Below are 20535 nucleotides of genomic sequence, written 5' to 3'. Positions count from 1 at the left end.
AAAGCCTCAAATCTATAGATTTATTTTATTGGGCCAGTAAAATTCTGAGTTTCTGTAAATGGGAGGCACCACATTTGTAATGATCTGAATCACCTCCGGCTGCTAATAGACGACAGAGAGACTAGCTTGATGGACACTAGACCAGCACCCTCTTTCAAATCCATGTCTTGAGCCTCACAAATGTATACCTTCTAAAACTATATCCTTATCTTTTCCAGTGGTTGTCTAGGCTTAAAACTGCCTCTCCCAGTACATGGCTCCAAACTATTCTACATAGGTATTATCTTACACAGTGTTCTACAATGTTTTACAGTACTACATGCCTTCTCCATGCTCGGTACATAGAGCACATGGTCTCACTTTTGGCTTTGTGCCCCAATTGGCCCCTTGCTACTCGACATTTGCCGCCATGTTGTATCAGACGCAGGACCAGACCTGGCACAGGTGCTGCAGCCCCTTAACGAACCCCCTCTCACTGTTTCCAATTTTATGTAACAGGGGCTGTCAATATCATAATCTTTTCTTAAAGTCACTCAATTGGATTTGAGGATGAAGACTGGACTAAATTTAAGGAGCAGATAGGCTGTTAGTGCTCTCTGGGGTGGGGGATGAAGTGAAGAAGGTAGTAGCAGATCAGGCAGCGCAGTAGGGTCATAATCCCATTGGGCAGTTATGCGAGCTGTGGAGCCTTTTATACAGAATCATGCTCTTAAGCATATGGATGCTACGTTGATTGGTTTTTGGCAGCAACACTTTGGAAATGATGTGCCGCAAATTCTATATGATATTAAAGATTGTGTGTATTCTAGTGGTTTGGAACCCGGGCAAGTTTTTGGGAATGTTACAATGTTAATTGCCTATAGGGGTAAGTTGCATGAGAAGAGTCCGCCCCCAGTATCTCAGTTCCTGATGAGAGAGTTTCACCCTATCTATCACCCGAAAATGCCAGAGTTAACGGATCAGCAGGGTACTGTTACCAGACCGGATGTAGCGGCCCGTTTTCAAGAGCAGTTTGTTTATACTCCGTGGAAAAGAATTGAGGTTTATCCCTTAAGACTTATTTGACTTATCCGAGGAAGAATCCCATTGCTTATTATAAAGAGTTGATTGGAGCTGCCTCTTCTACTGTAATGACCATTGCTGATATTGAAATGTTTTCAGGCCTTCTTGTTCCGGTTGACATTTGGAGACAGGTTGATACTCAGGATCATGTTGCAGAGTTGGGTGGTACTTGGGAGGCAATTAAGGGATGGGATCAGGAAAAGAAGCCAGGTGATAAGTCCAGAGCAAAGATACTTGCTTTACAAGGTCGTATTAATACATATTTGCATTCTCTTATTCCACCGAAGAAAGTAAGTTGGGACAAGTTGACGGCTTGTAGACAAAAGAAGGATGAAAGTTTGTCTGATTTCTTTACCCGGTTTGAAGATACCTTTTTTGATTATAGTGGGCAGGATATGTCTATTGGGGGAGGAGTTTGGCTGTTTGTTGACATGTTTGTGTCTGATTTGCTTCCCAAAATCGTGACTCGTTTACAGACATCTGAGAGTATTTGGTCTACTTCTTCCCCTTCTGTTATTTTGAATATGGCTTAATATTATGAACACCATGATCTAGAGGAGAAGGGAAGAACAAATAAAAAGCATAAGGATTTGAAGACAAGTGTGCTGTTGCGGCAAGTGTTTTGAGGGAATGGCAGAGGACGTGGTGGTCCTGCCAGACAGCTTCCGCGCACTAGTAGACAGTCGGAGGCGTGGCGTAGCGAGTGTCCTGTGCTTTTGAAAAAAGTGGCGGTTCCTAGAGGGTGAGGTCCTCGTGGATGAGGTTGTGGGACTGAAAGAGCACAGAGTGCTGCAGTCGCCCAGGGTCATTCTGCTACCAAATATTTTGATGACCCCTGTGATGGACAGTATTATCATGATGATTGCGATATGGATGCTGTGACAGGGATGTCTCATAGCTAGGACAGCCAGGACAGAGTAAGGGACCTGTTCTAATACCTGTAGATCAGCATGGTCCTTATGTCACTGAGGATTTGCAAGGCTCGACTGAGGAATTTTCGGTGGATACAGGTGCGACAAAGAGTTCAGTTTCTTGACATTTGGTTAATGTTTCAGTAGGTTTTTCAGGTGTACCAGTAGTAAGCCCCATTTCACAACCCCTTTCAGTGACTGTTGGTCCTTTTACTGTAGATTCTCCGTTTTTGTTGACATCCAATTGTGGTGAAAATTTGATGAGTTTAGATTTGTTGAAATAAATTGCATGTTACTATTTATTCTTCTCTGGAAGGTGTTTATATGACGATGGGCCCTAATGTTAGTACTAAACAGTGTTATTCTCACCCTCTTCATATTGAATTTGCTAATATGCCATCCACATTATGGGCTACGGGTGATACAGATGTAGGACTATTGCATATACCACCAGTTTCGATATGGCGGGAGAACGAGCCCTTCTACAGATTTTTCAGGACTTGATATGAAAAGAAGTGGTTGAAGAGACATCTGCTAATATCTGTAATAGTCCTACTCTTCCAATTCTTAAACGGACACCCTCAGATGCCCCCAATGATCGGGAGGATGTTAATCATTTTGTGATTGACCTGCACGAAGTTCATAAGATTGTGGTTCCCCAGTTTTCTGTGGTTCCTGATATTACCACCCTTTTGACCATGATTCCTTCTACTGCTACATTATTTTCTGATTGTAGATGTGTCCTACCCTAGCTGGTAGGTGCTTTAGAATCTGCTGAGCTCCTCAGGGCTATTCAGAGAGTCTGACTATTTATAGTAAAGCTTTGAAGAGTCAGTTGGAATCCCTTTCGCTTCCCTCAGGAAATTTATTGGTGCAGTATGTTGATGACCTCCTCATTGCTTCTGATACCGAACAAGGTTGTAAAGACATTACAGTTGAATTGTTGCAGCATTTCGCTCATCAGGGCCATAAAGTTTCCCTTTCTAAATTTCAGTTTTGTCGACAGGAGGTCACCTATATAGGTCACCTACTGTCAAAGGAGGTTAGGAGGTTGACTCCTGAGCGTATCAGTACTATTGTTAAAATACCCATTCCACAAACTCAAAAAGATGTATGCTCTTTTATAGGTATCACTTCCTACTGTTGTCAGTGGATACCTAACTACTCCTTACTAATCAAAACCTTGCTTGCACTAACAATGAAAGAAGTGCATGAGACTTTGCCTTGGACACCTGAATGTCAGAAGTCTTTTGAGCAATTTAAAGCTGCACTTTGTTTGTTTCCCGTGTTTGGTACACCTAACTATGGTAAGCCATTTGTGGTACACGTCCATGAGATGGCTGGTTGTGCACTTTCTTTCTTAACACAAAAATTTGGGGATAAGCCACGGCCATATGCTGATTTCTCCGCTGTGCTTGATCCTGTCGCGAGGGCCCTCTCGAGTTGTCTGAGACCAGTCGTGGCTGTGGCCACTTCGATCAGACAAGCAGCTGGACTCATACTTGATAGTGATCTCATAGTCATGGTACCCTATGCTGTGGACACGCTCTTAAATAAGACAAAGACACAGCACCTCACCAGGGCATGTCTTACTGGCTATGAATTGACATTGTTTGCCAAACACATTGCAATTAAAGGATGTGCTACTCTGAATCCAGCCACGTTACTGCCCCTCCCTTCTGAGAGGGATGAAGTTGAAAGACATGATTGCATTTTCCGAATGGAGGAAGATATGAAAGGACCGGTAGACTTGACTGATGGTCCCTTATCTGACCCACAAGGGGAACTATATGTCGATGGCTCTTGTTTTAAGTTGCCAGATGGCACTAAGGGCCAGATGTAGGTAATCTCAATTTACCTATTCTTAAATACCGAATCATACCGATTCGGTATTTAAGAATAGGTAAATGGGATGTAGGTAATTTTCGTTAAACATTACCGTATCGGTAAGTTTCGGTAATTACCAAATCGTATTTACCGATTCGGTAAATACCGATTCGGGTAAAGGGGGAAAACATTGAAGGGTGGCAGGGTGTCACTTTGACACCCTGTTGCACCCCTCAATTGTGTATGGGTCCACATGTGGCAGACATACATGCCCTAAGGGCATGTATGTCTGCCACATCGCACTGTTGGAAAAGCAAAAAAAATGCTTTTTCAAAGGTTTTCATTATTTACCACCAATTTGTAGTTGGTGGTAAATAACGAATCCTTAACTGAGGAATGCACCATCTTGAGTGCTCCCTACATCCTGGAATGTTAAGAATTCGGTATTTTACCAAATCTTTAAATTACCGATTCGGTAAAATACCGAATCCTAAAAAAATGCAACCTACATCTAAAAAGCCCAATACCGGTCGGTAACGGCCACAATTCGGTAATTTCGGCCGTTACCGACCGGTATTGGGCGACCTACATCTGGCCCTAAGACTGCAGCCTACGCTATTACCATACTGCGCAAGGTAGTAGAGACATCCCAGGTCCCTTATCAGTCGGCTCAAGCTGCCGAGTTACCTTCACTTATTCAAGCTTGTGAATTGAGTGAGGGACAGGTTGTCAATATCTATACTGACAGTCAGTATGCCTTTGGGGTCGCACATAATTCTGGGCAACTCTGGGTGGAGTGGGGGTTCCTTACGTAACATGGAACCAAAATGCAACATGGGCACCTCATAGTGAGGCTTTTGTCTGCTTTGACACTCCCTAAAAATGTGCAATAGTGAAGTGTAGCACCCACCGGAAGGTTACTGATGATGTAGGTAGAGGAAATGCTTTTGCAGATCAGACAGCTAAGGAAACGACCCAGACAAAGATGAAAAGAATGTTTCTAGAAGGTTGTCATTTTTGAAGATACCCTTGAAAATGGAAAAGAGATACACAGTGAAGCCACGACAGAGGAATGAGCAGTGTGGCAGGAAAGTACAGCAGAGTTGAATGATGAAGGATGTTGGATTGATAAATCAGGGAAGCAGAGAGGGATGTTGCCAGATGCATATGTTCTTCCTGTGTTCACTATGGCCCATGGTCAAGCTCATAGTAGTACAAAAGGCATTTGCAAATTATTAGACCCTGTATGGCAGAATGACAATATCTTTAAGACCGCTGCACAATTAGAGAAGTATTGCATGGTATGCTTGATGCATAATCCCGGAAAGCTAACCCCTACACTGTCTGGTAATTTTGCACCACCCACTTTTGAGGTCCTTAAAAAAGATTATATTGTATTGGAAAGATGCAATAATTTGAAGTATGTTTTGGTGGTTGTATGTGCATTCAGTAAATGGGTTGAAGCTTACCCTACTAAAGACAATACGGCAGTCACAACTGTAAAGGTACTCCTGAAGGAGTTCTTTTCTCTTTTCGGCTTGCCCCCAGTGATCTGGAGTGACAACAGAAGTCATTTTAATTAACCATGGGCCAAAAATCCGTTCCGCTCGCGAAATTTGCAGATTTTTGGCAATTTCGCGATCAGCGAATCTCGCGAAATTGCCGCAAAATTTGCAGATTCGCTCGCGGGCGGAATTCTTTTTTTTTTTATGGCCACCTCACTCAAGGGACCAAAGTTACAGGCACACAGGGTCACTGGAGGCAAATCTTCTGGCCCTTTACGCAGCTGCAGTGTAGGAAATGCACAATACATTTACCCAACGAAGTAGCACTTACTGGATTAGCCAGTAGAAAGTACTCCAGTTGAGTAGAGGTATTGCACAAAGCTGTGGCATCTTCGTGGATAACTATGCAGGGCAGCATGCATTCTGGCACGAGGCTCCTGTCACAAAAATTACACCTCAAAAGGAAGCACTTACAGAGATAAATAAAGCAGGTGCCCGAGATGAAGCTCAAATTCAGTAACGTTTTAATCAGCCCAAAACATTAGTGAGCACGGTCGAGGCTGTGCTTTAACCCCATACCCAACGAGGTAGCACTTACTGGATTAGCCAGTAGAAAGTACTCCAGTGCAAATCGCAAACAAATCTGCGAGTTCACTGGAAAATCAGCGAATTCACTGATTTTTTTGCGATTTCACGCGAATTCGCGGAACGCAGATCCTCAAAATTCGCCCATATTAAATTTTAATGCAAAAGTCATTCAATTGATTTCTGAGGGTCTCCATGTTAAGCAAAAATTTCATGCTGCAAATCATGCTCAGTTGCGGGTTTGGTTGAGAAGTACAATGGTACTCTCAAACTGAAATTGGTAAAAATCCAGGAGACAACAAGGTTACAGTGACCGGATGCTCTACCATTAGCACTCTTGTTGATAAGAACGACAGCTCATTCTAGAACAGGATTGTCACCTTGCGAGGTCATGTTTGGGTGCCTGGCAAATGTCTGGCGCGTCCCACATCCTCCCAGGTTTTGGGACATTGTGTACCCTGTGTTAATTGATTATATTGCCCAGTTAACTGAAAGTTTATGTTCTATTCTTCAACAGGTGCGTAAATCTCTGCCGTCCACACCAGAGGGACCCGGCGATGATATCCAGCCCTGCAATTATGTATTATTGAAGACTTCTCAGCAAAAGAAAAGTTTACAGCCACAGTGGAAGGGGCCAGAACAAGTCCTTTTAGTGATGTGCACTGCTGTGAAGGTTGCTGGCCACAGGAACTGGGTACAATGACTCACTGCCGTAGGGTTCCTTTGCCCTTACCCTATGACCAGTGGATCTGGGACTCTGAGTGCGAACAAGTGCCTAGTTTTTTCCTTTTAGCAATGCCCAACTGACATGGACGCAAACGGATAAGGAGAATGAAGACTTGTTGAATGCAGCTGTTCCTTCGGAAATACAAGCTATCCAGGAGCCCTTATTTGTTGATCATTCTGTGCTTGGAGCTACCAAGTACAATTTGCGCCCTCGGCTGAGGGAAAGTGCATCCAAGGAGAAAATGGATTAGGGATGGACTGCGTAAGATAGGTTGTACTGAATTATAGTACACACTGAGATCTATTGAGCTTGGTGAAGGATTTCTGCTTATTTTAGTTAGTTGTTTGAACATTAGATAGGACAGACCGAAGTATACGGTGGAAGGTATACCATCTTGATCGACGTGGTATACGGGCTTATGACAGAGCAAGCTCCACCGCTTGTGCTGAAGAGCGCAAATGTATTAATGGACAATAGGAGCCTTTACCAGTGAGGCTCTGGCGAACACTAGAAACTTGTATATTTCCTTCGCACTTTGCCCGATTGCATCATTCTTTATGCATCCCTTTGGTATGCAAGGAAGAGTAGCCAGTGTTTCTTGTTGCCCTGCATTATGTGGTGTGGACCCCCAAAAAGAAAATAATGTGTGCTGCTCTTGTGGTTTTATTGCTGATAATATTGTGGTGAGTGTCAAGGGTTTTGGAAAATGATTAAGATGTGTCTTTATGTACTAAGGTTAAAATTCTTTCCCCACAAAGAAAGAAAAGAACAGCACTGAGTAATGTGTTTCTGGACATGCACAAGAGATTCTTGGGAGAAAGGACCACTTTCTAGCCCACTGGGTCAGTCACTAGTTTATGGACTGCATATCCATTATCTCTTGTGAATTATACCTACACTCATCCAGAGCAATTTACTGAAGTGAAAGGAGTTTTTAGTTTTGGCTATCCAGGTCCTTGTCTCTATTACAGAAAGCAATGGGGAATGGGTTATCCAGGGTGTGATAGCAACACATATTGTGATAATTTTTACATGGAAGAACACAATGTCACGTTGGTGGGTTGGCACTATAAGGAATTGATGGTTACCCGGGAGGCTGGTTATTATCCTGCTTGTTGCCTCATTGTGAATAATATGGACACTTCTTTGTATATTAATTGTTCTGAGATAGTGGTGTACAAAAATACAATGCCCCTGGTGAATGATAAAGATCCAAGTACCTTTCACCATTCACCATTTACCTTTGGATGAATACCAGACATGCAGCAGTAGACTACGAAGGACCGATTTATGCACTCCCCGGGTTTTATGTTCTGTCTAACGGTACATATTCTAATGTTCATAATGGTACCGATAATTTTGCTCTCGGGATGGTGTTGCCCCTAGGTGTGCCCTGTAAATATGCAAAGCCTAATATTCGTTGGGTTAAGAGGACTTTGATCAAATAATTTTGTGAAGGAGTGACTGATATAGAGGTCAATAACTATAGTAATGGGATCACTTTTGAGTATATTCTTTTGTCCATCTTCACTTTGGGTGGTACCTCTATGGCCCAAGGTGAGAAAGCCAGAGATTATTTTGGGTGTAAGTTGCAAATATTATCTAACACTACCATGGCTGCTTTAAGCAACATCACTACACAGTTAGAGAGTATGCAAATATATTCTGAACAGACCAGATATGCAGTGGATTTTATTCCAGCCATGAGTGGTGGTGCATGCACTGTAGTGTGCGACCAGTGTGTACTCTGGATTAAAAATATGGAAAAGAATATAACTAAACACATATTAGACATCCTTCAGAACATCAAAGGAATGAAAAATGGAAATTGGAGTTGGTCTCTTTTTGGCCGCTGGGGTTGGATTCTTGAAATAGTGATCTATTTGATTGTGATATTGGTGTTTTATTGTGCTCTAATTCAGTGCCTCCCCTTCTTTTGCTGTTATTGTACTACTCTTCTCACTGCCAAGAGAAAAATATTGATTTATGATACCAATGCCACAGTTATGGTACAAAAAGACATAGATGACCTGTGCAGATAGATGAGGGCATTTTCAAAACTTCTCCCCTCCTTACAGTCTCCCTTCCTGATACCGAGAGCATGGAATGCTCATAAGGGTTTACTGCAATTAGTGTTTATAGTTTTACTGTTTTCCTGATTTCCTGTTTTCCTTGTTGGTGTTCAAAAATGTTTTAGCTCATGCTAAAAGGGAGGGTTTGTTAGACTAGACATGTTCCTGCTTTCGCATTATTCTATGTAAGTTAGCATTTGCGGCACCATTTTCCGTTAAGATGCCATTTTGACTCAAGATCAAAACTAATTCTTTGCTATTTCTGAGAAATGGCGTCTGCTAAGTTTCGCTTCCCCGAGGTTGGGTTTTGCTTCACTAATGAATATACTGTTCTTATTAGCACATACCTTTCTCACTAGATACATGCCTTCTCTCACTTGTCTGGGATGGCCCCACCTGGGGTAACCTTGGACTTTGAAAGATTGTAGGATATGAGCACTGAGATTGTTTTATTTCTTTCTCTCTTGTATTCCATTGCTTTGCAGCACCTGCCTGGGAAATTCCAGTATGGACGTGTTCTAACCCAGTTGCGAAATTTACATAATGTATCACTATGCTTGTCAATTTCAATCCCTCTTCAGCACTCCTAGCTACTGGGCAGATTGGGCTCCGCTCTGAGTGTACTTTGAATAAACAATTATTGGTTTGTATTCTCTACTGTCTGACCAACTCTTTATTTGTATGGAAGGCAGAAAGGTGGTCATTAGTGACTCAAGTGACCTGAATTGGGCTACTTCCTTCAAACCGGGTTCGAGTCTCGGCAGGGACGCTCAACATTCTGTCATTCTGGGTAAATCACTTAATCTCCCTATGCCTAGCAAAAATGAATGTGCCCATCTGTAATGTAAATGGTGCTCAAGTAAAGCACTCTGATACCTTCGGGTCTAGTTTGCGCTATATAAAACTCCCCCAAAAAAAGATATAACCCTTGCGACAATTGGGTCTCTTTTAACAACTCAAAAAACCACAAACAAAATAGGACCCCTCCAAGACTATTTCCCTGGACTCTTAGCATCTAATCTGGAAATCAGTTGACTCCTACAAATTCACACCTATTTCTCCCAGAAGGAATTCTGGTTCCTTCAGAGGACATTCTGGACTGTGGTCCAACTCCAGAAACTGTCCCTCAGGGAGCACTCATATTGCTGGAGCTATTTTGCCACCACCAACCCCCCATGAACCTTTTGTATACCATGCATGATTTGATTACTATATGTTTGATGAATCATATTTATAACTGCCTCACTATTTAGTCTAAAAGAACTTCACTGGCAATTGGTGCCAGCACTCAGCTCTCTGTATGCAACATCTGATCTGGAAAATATATGAATGTCGTAATATATCTGTAACCTTGTCACTAAATTGTCACGATTGCCACGGATGTCATGATGAGGACAATGGACCCTCCACCAGTGGCAAACGATGGGCAAATGAAGGGGAGAAGCCCCTACTCTTATAGGCAGCCATTTCAACTGCCAGTAATGCGCAAGATGAGGAGGAGGAGAAGGGCCGGAGGAGGCGGATGAATTGAAGGATGATGGTGACTATCTGGCCCTTTATACAATGGATGATGACTCATATGCCCTGACCATATTATTAGGTCCCCTGGGCAAAATGTTTAAGATCATCCGCCCAGCAAGCGCCTCGTTATCTAAAGCCCATGATTGCCTGTTCCCACCATAGCACTAACCAGCCACATCTCTCACATACCCCAACACAGATATCACTCTCTCACAGCCCTCATTTTACAGGACAGATGTGGTGGTTCCCCTACACACTCGTCCCAATAAAGTGCATCCTAGGCATTCTCTCCACCATATTTTGGACCTTTCACCCCTGATGTGGTGCAGGTATCCCCTGGGCACCAATCTCCTGTCCACAAACTATCATCTGCCACCCCCCTTTTGGTGGACCTGAAAGTCATATCCATGGCCCATCCCATGCAACATGGGGCTAGCAGATGTCCATGGTGGCCTGGTATGGGGCAGAACATTAGGGAAATAGGTAGTACTCTGTCAGGGGCACTGCAGGAAATGCGGCAAATCCCTCAGGTGGTGGATAGACTGACCCAGGTGTTGGACAGGATAGATACATCTTGGCAAGAAATGTCCAAGAAGATAAATTACATCATATACAGACACCTTCAGCCTCAGTCCAGGCAATCGCCCCAATAGTACAGACATCATCAGCCCCTGTCCAGGCACTCCCCATCTGTATAGCCCCCTTCAGCCCCCATCCTGGAACTTCCCCAACCTGTGCAGGTAGATGCACCACACCAACCTGCACCTCTGCAAACACACAACAAACGCACTTACTCACAGCTGTCATCACCACCAAATTTACGAAGTCACAAGAATGATCCCTCATTGTAGGAAAGTAGGATCTGCTATCACGGTCACCCCCACTTTTTGCCAGTGTCATTATGTTTTCTGACTAGTCTGACTGGGATCCCGCTAATCAGGACCCCTAAATTGGACATGATGAGTACTTAGGTACTCTCCAGATTGGATACTGGTGTACCCTTGTAAGTCCCTAGTATATGGTATAAAGGCACCCAGGGCATAGGTACACCAGGGGTCTCCCCTGGGCTCTAGCATGTATTATGTCACCCATGAGAGACTACTCAAATTGTCACTGCAGGCCTGCCATTGCAGCCTGTGTAAGTTGGTGGTAGCACCACTTACGATAGAAATAGGTCCCTATAGCTGAAGGTCACTACACTTAAAACCTATAAGCCCCCCATAAGGCAGTCCTTTAAATCCTGAATGTCAGGTGCTGGATCCTTATTGTGAGGGTGCCCCTGCATGAGCAGGGCACCCCTACAACCTTCAAAGTCCATTCTCCCAGGTTGTAAGTGCATCAGCCATTATGACCTATAGAGTGGCCATGCGTCATTACGCGATGATGATCTCTAAACTAGCTGTCACAAAACCTGTCATGTTTGGTTTGGAATCATATCCCCACACAGTAAATGGTGTGGGAGGTATGATTCCATGAACTCTAAAGCTCCTCTGGTAGACCCTCAGTGCTCAGTGCTCCCGGTACCAGTCTTCCAGAACCGGACAGCAGGCTAGGGTTGCTGCCGACCAGAGACAGGATTCTGCCCTCCTGCTGTTGAGCCAAGCTCAAGCAGGGAAGGGCAGATCAATAGGTATCCTGTCCAAAGGAGGTTTAACCACCTCTCTGACAGGATGTTGTGTATTGGGACAGGGTGGGGATGGTTGCCGGAGCCACTGAGACTGGTTGAGAGACACATTTGGTGCCCTCCTTGCATACTCCAGTTCAAACCAGATCAGGGAGCCACTGGCTCATGCTCGGGTATAAAACTGGAAAAAAGTACACAGTAGTATCCTCCCCACTGTCTAGCCCCTCCTCTGGGAGGGACCCCTGAATCAATCCCAACCCTTTCCTAAGGGTACTGAAGGGCTTACCTGAGGACGGGTCCCTATATTCATTGTGGGATTCGATTCAGATTCAACACTGCGTCATCTTCAGCCATCTGTACACTCTGACCACTGCGGACTGACCGAGTTGGACTGACCGAATCGAACTTCGCTTTGGGAACCGAGACTAAAACTGGGAAGGCTCTGCCCACTCCAGCTCTCATCGTCCCTTAAGTTTGCTGTACTGTCAGTGCCTGTGCTCCATACAGGTTCCTCACAGGGCATGTGGACATTCAAGACACTCAAAGGAATCTCCCTTGGAGTGAAGGACTCACTCCCCTGCATCTGCATCTGCTTATCCTGGGCTCCTACGGACTCCAACAGGCACAGTAACAGGCGGTGGCTGTACAACTCCCTCAAGGCCTTTGCTGTCTTCAGACCAAGTCTGAGGTCAGTATCCCTTGTCAGCATCACTGGAACTGAGCCCCTGTGCACCGCGTCATCTGGCCGTGGCTGAGGCTGGATGATTCTTGTCTCCGGAGATCTTTGAGCCTTTCAAGGCTCTTCCTTGATCCCAGTGGGCTCCCCTGCCTGGTCGGGCATGCTCTGACTTGCTTAGCTGTGGTCAGTCACTTGGACCTTACTGGTCCTGACACCGCACCTTCTTTGATTTCTACATATGTTGCTGTTGCCAAGGTGTGTTGGTGCCTCTACTGGCCACTGACCTTCTGGTTCTTGATATCCGACACGAGACAGCTTGTGAAGCGCTCTTGGTCTTCCACAGCATCACCTGGCCCACACAGCTTTGACCCCAAGGGCAACCCAACCATCCTGCATCTATCAACATTGGCATTCATCGTCTGTGCCTCCTGGTCACTCCTGAGTGGCATAGACTCTGCTTTCAGGTACCTTTCAACTTGAATCCACCTTTGTGTTCCATCAAACTCCTTTGTGTTCTTCTCTAGCGGCATCTTGCCTGAAGTCCTCCATTGTGGTCTACAGGGGTTTTCTATGTCACTTGACATCTATGCACTCAGCATCCCTTCTGTAGGTATCCTGGTTCCTGGGGTATCCATGGATGGGGTGACTCTCCAACCTTCCATCTTCCGCGGGGTGTCTTCAGGGTCCACTGGGAAGGGTCCTTTTTCTTAAAAACTGCAATCGCAACTTACCAATTGGCTTTTGTTGATCGCGGGTTCGTGTTCACACTCTGCATGCAGTCTCCGTGGAATTCCTGGGTACTTACCTTGGGTGGTTGCTTACGTCCCCAACACTTTTACTTCTTCTGGGTTCAGTTTCAACGGAAGTCGTGGTTCGCACAGCACTATTTAGTAAATGGTTTTGTCTCCCCCTGGAGATCACTGTGTATTTGTGCTACTTGCGTACTATATTTCCTAAGTATTGTGTGTATTGGATTTCTAACTCCGGATTGGAGATAGTACAATTGTGTCAGTGAGCATGTGTAATAAAATGCCTATTTCTATAACTACACAGATTCTTTTTCACTTAACCTACACCATAAGAGTAAGTACTGGTAAAACAAGCTGCTTCACACTCCTTCTGGACTAAGCCTGAAGGCTACACTTCACACCTACCACTTAGAGAGTTTTCTAAGGTTGTCTAAGACCACTAAAATCACCATAAGGGCTGTCTGGATTAGTGCAAGTTGCTACACTTACATAATTGACCACCATATACTATGCCAGCCTCTCGCACTCATGATCACAGGAAATAATGTTATCCACAATATGTGTAAATAAAAGGTAAACGTCCTCACAAGCCAATACTAAGTTGCATATTATGTATAGATGGTCAATTGTTTACCCTTGCGGCCTAGAGATGTGAGGATGAATGTGTGTGAGTGACATATGTAAAAGTGTTATACCATCAGTGTAACAAACTATCATGTGCAGAGCAAATAACTACTCCCAAGGTATATGTGCATACATTGAACACAACATTTACAATGAAGTAAACACGATAAAGATAGTTTGATTCAAAATGCAAGTTTATGTATAATGAAAAGGAAGAAATAAAAAGGAAAAAATAGTCTGTTTGGAAAGGAGAAAGGAAAGCACAGAATAGACAAGGTGTTGGACCTGGCCCTTGTGGCAGGTTCACCCCGAGACTTTTTTCTTTTTCTTAGCCTGTTTCGGTGACCTGGTGTTGGTGATTTTAGGCCTCTGCGCACTTTTTCACTGTGGTACAGTGTAAAGTGCGTGAGCTCTCTGTGTATGTGTGGTGAGTGACCTGCCCTCCCATAGGAATGAATGGAGAATATGTATGCCCATGGTAGTTCCTGATGTGTGGGGAGTTCAGGGTCGATTTTGGTATGTGAGTACTCGTGAGTCTGAATGCAGCGCAATGGTATATGCGGCATGATTGTGTCTAGTCTAGAAGTGCCACTTTTAGAAGTTGGCATATTTGTGTAGTCTGTGGCTGGCGTGTGATTGGCTGGTGAGCCTGGCCCAGGAGTGCCTGGGCCTGCTTGTGGATTGACTGTCTGGTTTGAGCATGACAGGGGCTGGGGAGCCCCCAGGAGGTTGTCTGAGTCAGCCCGTGGATGAAAGGCTGCATCTGCTGCCAGGGAAGTGGGAGGAGATAGCACCTGGGAGTGAATGAGGCTGTGCCTGCCTGCCACAATGCTGGCTCCACCTCCCCGCTGGGCGACTGTCACCTCTGTCCCTGATACTGAAAGAAAGAAGGACGCCAGGAAGCCCAAGGGCTCCAGCAACACCCAAGAACTGGTTTAGACCGGGTTCAGGGCCCACTTGCACAAAGACTTCAAAGACTTTTCTCTGTATAAGAAGGGGCTGTGTCCCCTTCCAAAATGTTCTTGTTTCTGACTTGAATCTGCCAGGGGCGTGCTGCTGCTTGGGCCCATGGGAATCCCTGGGCCCTGCCCAGCCCCTGGATACCTGATAGATGCCTGGAGGACTTCTGGGGGACCCCTCTGCCTTGCCTGGGCTGATTGGGGGACTTTGCTTTGCCCTGGGACCCTTGGGACCCTCTTCCTATCCCCCCAGGACTTTGCTGCATCCCCTGAAGGACTCTGCTGGACTTGTTGTTCATTGCACTGGGGAGCGCTGTATTTGCCCTTAAGCGCTTGAGAGCGCTTTATTTTGTGTCCATATCGCTGGGAGCGCTTGATTCCTGCCCCTAGCGCTTAAGAGCGCTGTACTGTCGCTGCTAGCGCTGGAGGCGCTCTGATTGCCGATTTTGGTTTAAGTCCCCTGGCAGGTGCCCACCCCGCCAGGGACCTTGCTGTTATTTTTGGGCCCGATCGAGTGCCCACCTCGATTTATTATTTTTAAAGAAGCCGGTGCCCACCCGGCATTTGCCTCCACTTCACCGCCGCTGCCTGGGACGAAGCACCGAAGGGGCCGCGCTGGGATTGGGCCGCTGTGGGGGCTCGTCCCGGTGGCCCGCGCTGCCACTGGCTGGCCGAGGAAGAAGTTGCCGCGCTGCCATTGGCTGACCGGAGGGATTCCTTGGTGATGTTTCCCCGGGCCACGCCGTGATTGGCTGCCGGCCCGGGGAAGGAGGAAGAATGATGGCGGCCAGTCTACAGGGCTCCCGTGAGCGGGGGGAGCCCTGCAGCGAGAGGAGCGGCATGAGGAGAAGAGCGGAGGGGGTGCGAGGCACATTGCCGGTGCCTGCCCCCACCGCGAACACAGAAGAGCCCCGCTGCCCAGAGAACCGGTGAGTGTGTGCCGAAGGAGGGGGGGGGCTTCGGGGCACATTGCCGGTGCCCGCCCCTCCCCTCCGGTGTGCAGAGCCTGTGGAGGCTGTTTCCGAGTCCACGAGGGACTCCCACGAGAGGGGCAATTCTCTGATTAAGAGCCTGCGAGGCTCAGAGGGGCCTTACTTGTCTTTGAGCCTAGTGAAAGGCTCCGGGGGCATTTTTGCTAATTCGAGCCCCCACCCCCCTGCGAGGGACTTCCAGGAGGCCCCAGGGTTATGTGTCGAGCCCAGCGAGGCTCGAGGTGCCATTGTTTGCAGAGCCTAAGGGCTCCATGGGCCATAATTGTTTAAGAGCCTGTGTGGCTCCAACGTTTGGGGCACGTGATATGCCCAGAGCATGTGTGGCTCCAGCAGTGGGCGCAGTTTGCGCCTAAGGGTCAGTGAGGGCCCTGTCGCAGTTTTGTTAACTCCCAGCTGCCCAGCAATTAGTGGGCGGCTGCACCGTTTAGGCGCTTGGGCTTGTCCACAGGTGCCCAGCAAGTAGTAGGCACCTGCACCGTTTAGGTTTTGCGCCAGTGGCGCACCCCTGACTGGCGCTGCATGGCAGCGCGCCCTGACATTCTGGACACAGGGCTCTTTAGTCCCTTTATTAGATGGGGCTGGTATGTGACTTTATTTAGGCGCAATGTGATTATTTATCTATGTGATGGTAATTGCCTAATGTGAGTTTTGCGCAATGTGATGTGGTGCTAGGAAATGTAATGCATTTAATATGATTACGCACCTTGATCTTACACCTTTGAATGTTTTTAGGCATCATATGTTTTTGCGCTATTGAGTTATGTTCTGGCACCTCTGAATGTTTTAGGCATCATGTGTCTCCTTGTTCTTACACCGCTGAATGTATTTCTATGCATCATGTGTCTTCTTTCCTTGCACCTCTGAATGTTTTAGGCATCATGTGTTTTTCTTTCCCTACACCTCTGAATGTTTTTATGCATCATGTGTAATGTGTTCTTGCTTATACCCCTAAATGTAGTTTATTCTTAGGTGGTTGTTCTTTCTAGTACAGGTGGTCCTAGTAAGGTCCTGGTCCCCTGCGTGACATTCTCCTAAGGTGTTTAGGGTTGCGTAGGTGGTACTTACCTGTTCCCAGTAGTTACTGGATGTGATTTACAACTGTTATTTTGTGCTATACTTATTCTAAGTTCTATAAGTGCTATTTCTAAAAGTGTTGATTCTGACAGTGGCCCATGTGGCCCGGTCTTGTAAATAATCCCTTATGAATATTGCCCGTGCCAGTTGGCACAATGTACATGTGTGATTTTTATCTGATGTGATTTTGACAATACAGAAGTTATTTTTCTATAACCTTGTGTGGAGTCCCTTTGTGGTGTGCCTAGGATGTTGTTGCTGGTGTGTGCTGGCGCAAATGCTTTACACATTGCCTCCGAGTTTAGCCTTACTGCTCGTGCCAAGCTACCAAGGGGGTGAGCAGGGGTTATCTTGGCGTGTGACTCCCTTGCCCTGACTAGAATGGTGGTTTCTGCCTGGCTTTGGCGTCAGCCTTAGCTTACCAGAAATAGCCAGTTCTAACATTGGTGGTCAGCGGTGCGGATTTGGACTTGTGTTTGCGCAGTGATACAGCGACAGCTGGTTACATTACAAAAACTCTGCATTTTTTTCAGATAGTCACATGTTTGGGATTATTGTTTATGATTTTGTTTTTCCTCAAGAGTGTCATTTTTAGATGGCGTTCCTGCGCTTTATGTTTAGAGGCAGATGAGAGAAAATGACAGGCGGGACGCCAGTAGAGGGGGAGGTTCCCATAGATTAGGAATCCCTTGCTGGGTCCTGTTTCCAATCCCTGTTCCTGTTCCTGTGTGGGTAGATGGAAGAGAGGGAGTGTGGAGGAGAAATGGCTAGCTCGGGAGGGTGGTCATCCCCTGAGTGTAGTGTGTGTGTTGTCTGGATTCCCCAGTATGGTAGGATCCAGTGGTGGCAGCTAAAAGGTGTCCAGTGAGTGAAATCCCATTCCCAGTTCCCAGAGTATGGTGCCTGGTGCTCAGTAAGAGGGGTACAGGTTGAGAGTCAGAGACAGTAAGGAACTGTCTCACCAGTCTGGAGGGGGAGTGTGTGGATGAGTGGTGTGTTGAACTGGAGGAGTTGGTGTGAGTTTTTTTTAAAAGAGCTTGCACGGGAGGTGTACCTCTGGTGGTGTGCAGGAGGTCCTGCAGAGGCACTGGACAAGAAGGTGGACGTCTGGCGGTGTGCTAGGTGTCTTGCAGAGGTATTAGGGAGTGATTCTAAAAGTAGTGGCTTGTGTATCTGATGATCCTGTGTAGGTGAAGAGGTTCATGTGTAGCCCAGCTAGGTCCCATTAGGATGATAGGGGTGTAGGGGCTCACGTCCTGTCTCAGTGGAGGCGGAGTGAGTGTGGGACGGTGTGTCCCACGTTGGCCTGAAACCCTGTCTCGGGGCCTGGAGGGTTCCCCCGGGAGCGCCAGGTCAGGGGTCTAGGCTGTACTTACAGGTCATTTGAGGAGGATCTTCCTGTGTCTAGAGGACGGGGAGTGTCTGTAACCAGAACTCCGGCGGTCCTGGTGTTGAGGGGTACCGCTCCTAAGTGGAGGGTGCAGAACTCTGGAAGGGGGTGCAGAGGGACGGTGTACTTCTGACCCCGGTGCAACCTGAGGGTTTAGATCCTAGGTTGGGAGATTGGGAAACTTCTAGGTCAAGAAGGAATCTCTGCCAAAGTAGATCAGCTGAAGAGACTGAGGGGGCTGCCCTTGCTGTGTGTTCTGGGGCCCACCTGCAGTCTGTTGCTTCTACTAAGGCAGAGGAAAGGGGGCTTTGCTGTGTGCTGTGTCCCCCCACCTGCTTGAAGAGGGACTGTGCTGTGTGCTTTGTACCTCAGAAGTGGAATAGTTTCCAGGTGGTAGACCAGTGATGGAGTGAGGTCCTGATCTGGTAGGAGAGTTGTGTTCTGGTGGGTGCTTCCCTGTGAGGGTGCGGAACCCCAGAAGTAGAGGTAGGGTGGGGCATGCTGCCCGTGACCTCTGGTCAGCCTGAGGGAGTGGACCCTAGGTTGTTGGATCAGTGGTAGTTGTAGCTACCCTGAGAGGGAGAGTGGAGAGTGGCTATTGTGTGCCAGGGGTTACTGCCCCCCACTCTGTGGTTTGGACAGGACCTGTGATATTTGGATGGCCTAGGGCCTGGTCCTGCCTGTGGATGACTAGTGTGTACCAGTGGAGTACCCTAGTTGGGTCAGAGAGTTCTGGTTTGGAGGTAACCAGGTGGGTTCAGAGTAGCGTAGAACCGGAAGGTGTCCCTGCCGCGCGGGCCCGTGTCCGTGTTTTGTCGCCCAAAGCAAGGAAGCCCATCAGTGGAGTGATTGGTCTACCCTGCGTTTTGGCTGGAAGGGGGTTGTGTTGGACCTGGCCCTTTTGGCAGGTTCGCCCTGAGACGTTCTGCTTTTTCCTAGCCTGTTTCTGTGACCTGGTGTTGGTGATTTTAGGCCTCTGCGCACTTTTTCACTGTGGTACAGTGTAAAGTGCGTGAGCTCTCTGATTATGTGTGGTGAGTGACCTGCCCTCCCATAGGAATGAATGGGGAATATGTATGCCCATGGTAGTTCCTGATGTGTGGGGAGTGCAGGGTCGAGTTTGGTATGTGAGAACTCGTGAGTCTGAATGCTGCGCAATGGTATATGCGGCATGTTTGTGTCTAGTCTAGAAGTGTCACTTTTAGAAGTTGGCATATTTGTGTAGTCTGTGGCTGGCGTGTGATTGGCTGGTGAGCCTGGCCCAGGAGTGCCTGGGCCTGCTTGTGGATTGATTGTCTGGTTTGAGGATGACAGGGGCTGGGGAGCCCCCAGGAGGTTGTCTGAGTCAGCCCAAGGATGAAAGGCTGCATCTGCTGCCAGGGAAGTGGGAGGAGATAGCACCTGGGAGTGAATGAGGCTGTGCCTGCCTGCCACAATGCTGGCTCCACCTCCCCGCTGGGCGACTGTCACCTCTGTCCCTGATACTGAAAGAAAGAAGGAAGCCAGGAAGCCCAAGGGCTCCAGCAACACACAAGAACTGGTTTAGACCGGGTTCAGGGCCCACTTGCACAAAGACTTCAAAGACTTTTCTCTGTATAAGAAGGGGATGTGTCCCCTTCCAAAATGTTCTTGTTTCTGACTTGAATCTGCCAGGGGCGTGCTGCTGCTTGGGCCCAGGGGAATCCCTGGGCCCTGCCCAGCCCCTGGATACCTGATAGATGCCTGGAGGACTTCTGGGGGACCCCTCTGCCTTGCCTGGGCTGATTGGGGGACTTTGCTTTGCCCTGGGACCCTTTGGACCCTCTTCCTATCCCCCCAGGACTTTGCTGCATCCCCTGAAGGACTCTGCTGGACTTGTTGTTCATTGCACTGGGGAGCGCTGTATTTGCCCTTAAGCGCTTGAGAGCGCTTTATTTTGTGTCCATAGCGCTGGGAGCGCTTGATTCCTGCCCCTAGCGCTTAAGAGCGCTGTACTGTCGCTGCTAGCGCTGGAGGCGCTCTGATTGCCGATTTTGGTTTAAGTCCCCTGGCAGGTGCCCACCCCGCCAGGGACCTTGCTGTTATTTTTTGGCCCGATCGAGTGCCCACCTCGATTTATTATTTTTAAAGAAGCCGGTGCCCACCCGGCATTTGCCTCCATTTCACCGCCGCTGCCCGGGACAAAGCACCGAAGGGGCCGCGCTGGGATTGGGCCGCTGTGGGGGCTCGTCCCGGTGGGCCGCGCTGCCACTGGC

The sequence above is a fragment of the Lissotriton helveticus genome, chromosome 6 (genome assembly GCF_964261635.1).
Source record: "Lissotriton helveticus chromosome 6, aLisHel1.1, whole genome shotgun sequence".
Taxonomy (NCBI): Eukaryota; Metazoa; Chordata; class Amphibia; order Caudata; family Salamandridae; genus Lissotriton; species Lissotriton helveticus.
Note: the sequence above shows the minus strand (reverse complement) of the source record.